Below are 8,662 nucleotides of genomic sequence, written 5' to 3'. Positions count from 1 at the left end.
AATCCAATAGAGAATATCGTGAAAAAAGGATAATGGAAAATAAGAGTAAGGACAGATCCAGGTGTAATAAAATGTTTGTTATTTCTAAAAAAAAATTAGAGTTTAATTTGTAAAAATGTTGAAATGTAACTAATACTTAAATTTTTGAAAGTAGTATCTCTTTAAACAATTTGGTCAATTGCAAATGCTTACTTTTTTCTAGTAGAGCTACATAAATTACGAGAACAGTAGTTGGAAGCGTTTTTAATTACAATTATTGGAGTAGTTGGATTTTATCAGTTTGATCATGAATTTCAGGTGTATAGTCTGACTTAATTGGTATATTATTTGGTTCGGGTACTAATTTATTTTTGTTTCCAACTCTCATTGTTAGTTGAATAAAAGGTATAACTTCAACTATGGTATTATTCGCATAGTTAGCTACCATTAAACCAGAGACTGGGGACTCTACAGCATTATTTTCATAATATACTTCTGTTTGCATCACCGGTGAGATTTGTGGGAATGGGTCCATGCCAGGAAATAAATCAACATTTTATTCAACGTTTCAGCAGATCAATGGTCAGCTCCACCTTACAGAGAGTGTACTATTGCCTGGCCATATGAAGTAGTACTCACAACCAAGCAAGCTCATCTAGGACACTAAGATACATTTAAGTTTCCATGATTTGTTTGAGCCAATTAGCCAACAATATCACCACCCTAAAATAAGATTTGTAATAAAAAATAAGCATCACACAATAAAAAAACAGAGTTGCGAGAAAAATTTAACTGCTACGTACTGGAATATCGAAATTAGGATTCCAAGAGAGAATTCTATTGTCTTTTGCATAACTGAGAAGATCAGAATAATAAGGATTCCAGGCAATTGATATTACTTTCCTTCGATGGTTTTGGAATGTTTTTACGGTGTGGTTGCAAATCTCAAATCCCACAGTTCAATAATTGGATTTTAATCCTCTTCTGAAGCAAGAGACAGCTGTGTGACTATATATAAGGATGTCAGTGTACTGATTTCCATCTCACTTATATTTCAATAATGATGAAGAATTATTATGTTACAATTCCTGATGACAATGCTTATAGAGGCTCTTGAATTGGCATCGGTGAGTATTACCATGGCTTAATTCTTCTTCAAATGACACAACGCTGTGAAAATGTTGAAGCAAGAATGTGTTGCACTGTAAACAACAAAATGCTCTAATGTCAATTATGAATGTGTAAAAAAAAATGTTGACAAGTAAGGTACCTCGTGTATTCCATGATTCATCTAGTACATCCTCAGGTGGTAAATTTTTTTGGAACTAGGAGACATAGGCTCATTTGTCCAATTAATATATAAAGTATAAATGTCACTATCTGTCGCACCAGTAGCTAGAAAATGAGACTGAAATGGATTAAAGTCCAGTGCTCTCACAGGACCTTTGTGTTTGTCGGGACTGCTAATCAAACAGTTGCTGTCGTTCTCAAACATCTTGTCAGCAAAGTGAATCATTATTTTTCCACAATCATAGCAACTCACAATAATGCCAGCTGGATTCGTTCCGCCAGCTCCCTAAATTATTTTGTAAAATCTTGATGGTAATTATAATTATCATACTAAATTTCTCAACACTACGAATATTGTAGGTACACATGAATAAAAAAAAGGACAAAACCTTTGATCACTTGGCACACTGATCTTGATGTACGTATCATACAGCCTGGCTGCTCCAGGTCGAGAGAATACAAATCCAAACTGGCATTACGATACTAAAACTGATATCCAACTGCTAAGCAACTGTTACTGCAGCCAGCAAAATTGGAAAGTTGGTGGGCTGCTGGACTGGAGGTGACCAGGTCACATCTACAGCTTCATGAAATTTCTTAACCTTCATTATTTACTTCATTTGAATGATTGTAAAGACCATCTGCCACAACTGTACTTTATGTTTGGAATATGATGAGCTGCACACTTGTTAACTTTGAGCAAGTCTGAACTTCATTTTTATTATTAACTGTGCTATTAGCATCACATGGCACCAAGTTTTCATGAGAGCGTTGAGTGACTTTTCTCTGTACCTCCATTGTAAACAATAATTATTAAAAAACTCTTTACTACAGCCTCTAAAGCAACTGGAATTCACAGCCATTCGATGATTTCAGAGATTCAGGTACATTTTCTTGTCAAACTTCATCAGCCCTTGATTTTTCTTATTATCCTCCAAAATTGTGCTTGATAAAACTAAATTTTAACCTCTTGCTTCTTGATAAGTTTTTTTTTGTTTTGGTTGATTTGATTGCAGGAAAAGTAAATCACAACTTTGTGACTGGAAACTTGTGGGAATTACTCATTTGTTAGCAATCCCACGTTAAAGTCCTGCTTGATTTATATACAAATTTAAGAGAGACAAAAAAATATACAAAAAGAGAATAAATAAACAAGCACTGCAACTCACCAAACACTGTTGGGCTTATAACTGAAATATGCAGTTTACTTGTCAGATCTGCTTAGCAGCTACTTGTCAAACTGCTAGCACTAACAGTAGTATCTTTGCTCACCTCATCGTTTGACTTGGTGAAAAAGGCCACAGTTGGTTGAAGAGAAGTCAAGGTCAAGCCATTGGTCAGTACTTATAAGTACCAGCATTAACGTTGGCTTAGCTCTTGGTATCTCAGTTATCAGCACCGGTACAGGAGACAGGAATGACAGAACAGACAACACAGAGCACTCAACCACTAAGGTAAAGGGCCCATCTATGAGACAGTTTTTTACCACTTTTTTTGCTATTAAATTAATGTACACTCTCTATGAGCGGAAATATATCAAGTTTTGGTATCAATGAAAGCATTAGATCATTACGAATAATATTATAATTTTTAAATTCAAATAAAACGTTAAAAAATAATTTTATAAACAAATATAAACAGGATGGAAATGCACCTATTAATGAGACACATTGAATCTGTAGGGCCCTGTGTATGAGACACACGTCCGTTACTATGAGACACCCATATTATTTAAATGCGTCTTGAGTGTCTCTTAATAGGGACAACACATGTTTGAGGTTATGTTTTCACATTGTACCTATGTATGAGACAGGGTCTTACAATAAAATTCTTTATTATTTAATAACGTTTGAAGTTCTTTAAAATATTTGTTTATTCAAAAGATTATATTATAATGATATTAAAAAAAATTTCTTTTCATGTTTAAGTATTACGTATATAAATTAAACTGGGTGTCTCATGCATAGGTACCGATTTTAAAATTGTCTCATAGATGGGCCCTTTACCTTATATAGCGCAACAATCAGCTGGTATACATTATATACACACATGTATATATATAGCTACATCATACATGACTAGTGACTAGTATTTGAGAACCGCTGTCGTAACAGACGACGCTTTTGGCTGTCGCGCAGTCGCGACCAAAAAGCAGTCCCCCTACCACTCTTCTTAGACGGGAGAGTGGTAGGGGGACCACTTTTCGCCATCTTGAAGCCAACACTATCGGCGCTCCTCTTACGCCGAAGCTACGGCAGTACAGCAGTGCCACCTGCGAGTTATTAACAGCGGTATCGATAGTTTTTCAGTGTACGTCACCCACGAAGTGAAAGTCGTGCGCCTGCTTGTGGAAAAAGTTACCAACGGCTTTCATTGTCAAGTAGCACTCGTCGGCGAACGTGGCAGAGAATTGTTCGACAAAAACTACTAATTAGGTAAGTGCTTTTTATTTTTAGTACGACCCTGCTGCTAAATTTTCTTATTTTTATTCATGCCGAATGCAAATTCGTCATTCATCTATGAGGACGAGACACATTAGTGCAAAGCCATTACCCACTCTGTGTACGGCTCTTTTTAGCACGGCTCTGTTTTTTTGTTGACGTAAATTTATGTTAATACCCTTAAAGTGCCCCTTTTTAATCATCCAATTCATTTCATGCATGATGTAGATTTTTATAATAGTTTTTTTTCACAGCTTGATACATTGAAAAATTTAAGTATGACAATGTGCTATATTATTTGTATTTAATACTGGATTTAGTTTTACTATTTAAAATCAACGACAATAGTTTTTCAAACCTTGAGGTTAACAAAAAGCCACGAAACAAATTTTAGAATCGTATATTTACTTTACTTAATTTTAAAAACTAATTTATCACTGTACTGCTCATTATGTAGCTCAAAAACCTAATTATTCAATAGAACAGTGGTTATCAGTACTTTGTTCAATTCTCTAATCTGAAAAAAGTAGCGCGTGTCGCAAGGCGTATAGGTTAGAAAAGGCGCATGGATGCATATAGCAATATATTTATCGTACGCGTCCGAGGCCACTACGTCGAATACGTCGATACCTTCGGTGGTACTTTTTTTTAATGTTATTGTAACTATATCTCACTCTTTTTTCCGCCAGTATGTTGTTTGCAATATACGTATTTAATTTCTACTCCTTTGTCAAAAATTTATAGCTATAATTATGCCTATAAATAATATAGCTTTTATTATAGCTACAATGGCATATATTTATAGCTATAAGCAACAACAACGTATCTATACATTTTTGTGAATAGTAGTTGTAAAATGTAGGTGTTCAGCTATAAATTTTTCGCGTATTTTAAGAAAAAGTTGTTTTTAACTCTCGTTTTTTTAAAGTTATATCAGCCATAAAAGGCGTTATTATGTAGATGATAACTTAAAAATTGGGGTATTCAAGAACTTTCGAGCAATATTAAAAAGTTTATGTAAACAAATAAACTTATTCTTTTTCTTCTTATTGGAAAGTACTTGAAGCCCTCAGTTTTTAAGTTGTCATCCACGTAATAACGCCTTTTACGTTTGAACTAACTTAAAAAAAAAAAAATTCAGTTTTAGAAATAGTTTTAGTTAAATATTCGCTATAATTCACAATAATTCATAGGTACATTGTAGTTGACTTTAGCTATGGACGTAAGTCATTATAGCTACAACTATAAAGCTATTATCTCTATAGGTGTAGCCATAGCTATAAATTTTCAACTGAGTCCCTATTTCTAATCTAGATTTATAGTTCATCTAGTGTTTTCTTCTGTGTTATCATATACATTATGTTCATGGTATATGCCTTTTTCCTCATTCATTATATTCATTTGAATATTACAAACTTTCTACCTTAATCTTACTTTGTAATGAAGTCTATTCTGCCATGGGGGCGCTCGTCATCATATGAGGTACTCCGTACACCTTAGTATATCTATATTTTATGTGAGGCTCATTACGCATCGTAATATATATATATATACGAAATACACGCGAGTGGCGAGTACCTAATGTGATGATGAGCGTCCCCAGTGGCAGAAAATAGCCCCCATTATTATCTGCAATTGTACATATCTATATTTTGTTTCTTTATGGGTATGCTTAGTTCTGTATATGAATGCGATATTTTCCTAAATCTTGTCGTTTCTCTAAATAGATTAAAATCAGATATCGTATTATTCTTGAGTCGTTCTCGAAATCGGTAACATCGTCCTTGTCTTGATTTGTACTCGACTTTCTTGATAACTCTTGATCTTGAGTTGTGTATACATATATATATATATATGTATGTATGTATATTGTAACTTAACATTTAAAATGTTTTTAAAAATTCAAACGAATTTTTAATTTAAGTGAAAACTTTTATGTCATGGTTTTTAATTCATACATTTATGTCTAATTAATACACATTTACTGTAATAATCACTAACAATCTTACAATTCAACATGTTTTGGAAAATTCACGTGCATTTTAAATCCTAACGAAAGATTGGTATTACTTTTTGTTAAAAATTACATCACCATAATATAACTTTAAATTTTCAAAAAGATTTTTTAATTTGCCTCGCATTTCTGTTAATAAGTATTATTTATCAATAAAATATGCCTCTATCCAAGAAAGCACCAGCAATATCCAATGAGAAAAACATTTTCTCAGGGAAACAAGTATTAATGATTAAAATCTCAACTATTGATTATTAGCATTATTTGTTTATAAAGTAAGTCCACGGGCGAGCAAGCATTGACAATTAGACACAAAATTGCTTATAAGTATTATTTTACAACCGAATGTGCCGTTTGCCGACTTATTTCTTAATACATTTTTTCCTAAACGAGCAAGTATCGGCTATTATAAACTTAACTGTTTTGTAGTATTAATAATAAACAAAATATGAACTGCTAGTCACCGATGCTTGCTTGTTGACACGTACCTTTTTCAAATTAATAATTGTAATAAACCGTTGGGTTTGCTTATTACTGATACTTGGGGATCTTGGGGCACATTTAATTAGTAAACAGTATTAGAAAAACAATTAGTTTTCCAATAGTCAATGTTTGCTTTACCTAAGGGCACATTTTATTCATGATCAATACTAAAGAACAGGTGGGTTTTTAATCGGCGATGCTCATGCTTACGTCACAGCATATTTTCTTATTAAATAATACTGAAAAGCAGCTAGGTTTCTAAACACTAACGCTTGCATGTCCGAGGAAACAATTTATTTATTAGTTATACTTAAATACATTTGTCAACGTATTTTAGAAATAATAATCTTTTTTTGACTAAATAATAACAAGTATTTGTATTGATACTGCAATAATAAAGTAAATAAATTTTTTTCAGAATTATATATTTATTTAATTAGATTAATATGAGATATTAGTTCAGATAAGAAAATATTTTCTTATTTATTTGATTAACGGGCTAGAAGTCCAATTACAAAGCTTAAAAAGAAATAGGAGTGAGGTGCTGAGCGCACACATGAATCAAAAATAGATTGATAACGACAATAATAAGTTAATTGAGTTAGTTTTCACTGTCTTCATTAAGTAGAAGAAAAATGATGAGTCACTAGTAGCATTGCTACACTGCGAATTCGCGGTTAACACCTACTTAGCTGCCTTTCACATAGCTAATACTTTCCTGGAATATATAATGTACCTAAAATATGGTTAATTCGATATAATACAATGACCTCTGTATACAAAAATAGTATTTTGGAATGAATAATTTTTTTATGTAATATTAGGCCTAGCTTCTTCTGAATTATTAGTGTTGTTTTACAATTTTAATCAAGTATTTAATTTAAAATTTAAAAAATTATTAAATTTTAAATTTTTAACGTGTTGTTTTCATTTCGTTATGTTTTTGAATTTTCAATCACGTATAGTATTTCCTTTTCAAAGAATACTTGTATTTTAAAGTAATGGACTTTTATTTTAATTTAAATACCTACTTTACAAGTATTATAAGTCACTGTGTTAAATGTAAGAATGTTTGTAAGATATTTTTAAAATCAGATTTTAAAATTTCGTTACGTATTTTAAGTTTTCTCTAATCATATGTGTACTGATTTTGCCTGAATTTTCTTAACAGTGTAATAATTTTAAGATAATAGGTCAATTATATGATTAGTCTTTTAAATTCGAGAGAAAAATTAAGATGATATTCATTTTTAGAAAAAAAAAACTTTAGAAACACTGTTAAAAAAATTTGAAGTATTATTAGTAGTTAAAAAATATATCAAGATATAAATAAAACGAAAGAACAAGTGAATAAATAAAAACTTGCCATCTCCCGTTTCTGTGGCTTTCTGATGAGATTGGTCATTTAATTAATTGCACAGTAAAACTCCTTTTGATATTAAATACAATATTTTACTCATAAAATCGTAAGACCGAGCTGAACAAATATTACTTACTGTTGTACTTTGATGCTACGATATAAACGTTACATCTATGTATTCAGAGTGAAATTTGAAGCCAATCAACAAGCACAAAACGCTTTACTTATAAAAGTTTTTAAATTTTGTAGCAAACCAAACGTTGTCGGCAGGAGTAACATCTATTACTTGGGCTCAACGCTCAGGCCACCAACGATGATACCTGGGAGTCCACTATATAAGTAAAGCTGGACAACTGGAGATGATTACCCCTAGACGTAAACTTGGTGGTTTCAGATATAAATGCGCCATCTGCCCCTGTGTCAATAGAGAACAAATACGAGCCTCTCGTTCTAAAAGAATTCTTCGTCCAACCATCACTGAGGCTTACTGGTCTTGCTGGTGCACCACGAGCAAAAGATTTGGATTTATATCAACTGGCTCTCTGACCAATTTTAATTTATCTCACATTTTCTTTTCATTTTACAGTATTTACGTGAAGAAAATTCCCTTTCAGCCACTGTGCGCACATCAACAGACGGACTCATTATCCCGTAACTGAATTCCCGTAACAAGAAGACAAGCAAGTATACATTCTTATGATTCACAAACTTTGACGAATCCTTCACGTTTTGTCTTGATAAGAGAGAAAAAAAAATTACCATCGAATCTGATTTTTATAGTACTTCTAACAAAAAATCATCTCTAAAACATAATATTTCAGTCTTGCAGAAGAGTTAAAATCATGAAGGTTTAAGATCATCGCTCATTTTCTATGGTTGTAAGTAAGTTAATAATTTTTTATTTAATTGTTTCGGCGAATTAATTTTTTTGTTACTAGTATTTTGTGCACCACGTTTTTTTTACTAGGTCATATTTTATTTTGTGGCAGTAGATTTTATATTCTTTAATAGCTAAAATCATAATCATGCAGAAAAGTTTTCGATAGCAAAGTCAGCTGCGAAGGATAGTGATCTTAGGTTACCAGTATAAGTAAC

At 32.1% G+C, this 8,662-nt stretch overlaps 1 long non-coding RNA gene across 2 annotated transcripts; it reads right to left on the bottom strand.

Annotated features, from left to right (window-relative positions):
• Positions 1 to 284: 284 nt before the first annotated feature.
• On the bottom strand, positions 285 to 1,883 carry LOC149373512 (uncharacterized). Of its 2 annotated transcripts, none has more exons than XR_016293363.1 (3): positions 1,250 to 1,883; positions 783 to 1,181; positions 285 to 702 (listed from the first exon to the last, which is right to left on the bottom strand). It is a non-coding gene; the product is annotated as an uncharacterized LOC149373512 (long non-coding RNA). The 2 variants fall into 2 exon arrangements; XR_016293364.1 differs by having other exon boundaries at positions 783 to 1,149.
• Between the last annotated feature and the right edge of the window lie 6,779 nt (positions 1,884 to 8,662).

The sequence above is a fragment of the Copidosoma floridanum genome, unplaced genomic scaffold (assembly GCF_036245765.1).
Source record: "Copidosoma floridanum isolate Cflo_tuat_1 unplaced genomic scaffold, Cflo_Japanese_pri ptg000030l, whole genome shotgun sequence".
NCBI classification, from domain to species: Eukaryota; Metazoa; Arthropoda; class Insecta; order Hymenoptera; family Encyrtidae; genus Copidosoma; species Copidosoma floridanum.
Note: the sequence above shows the minus strand (reverse complement) of the source record. Positions and strands in the feature narration are given on the sequence as shown.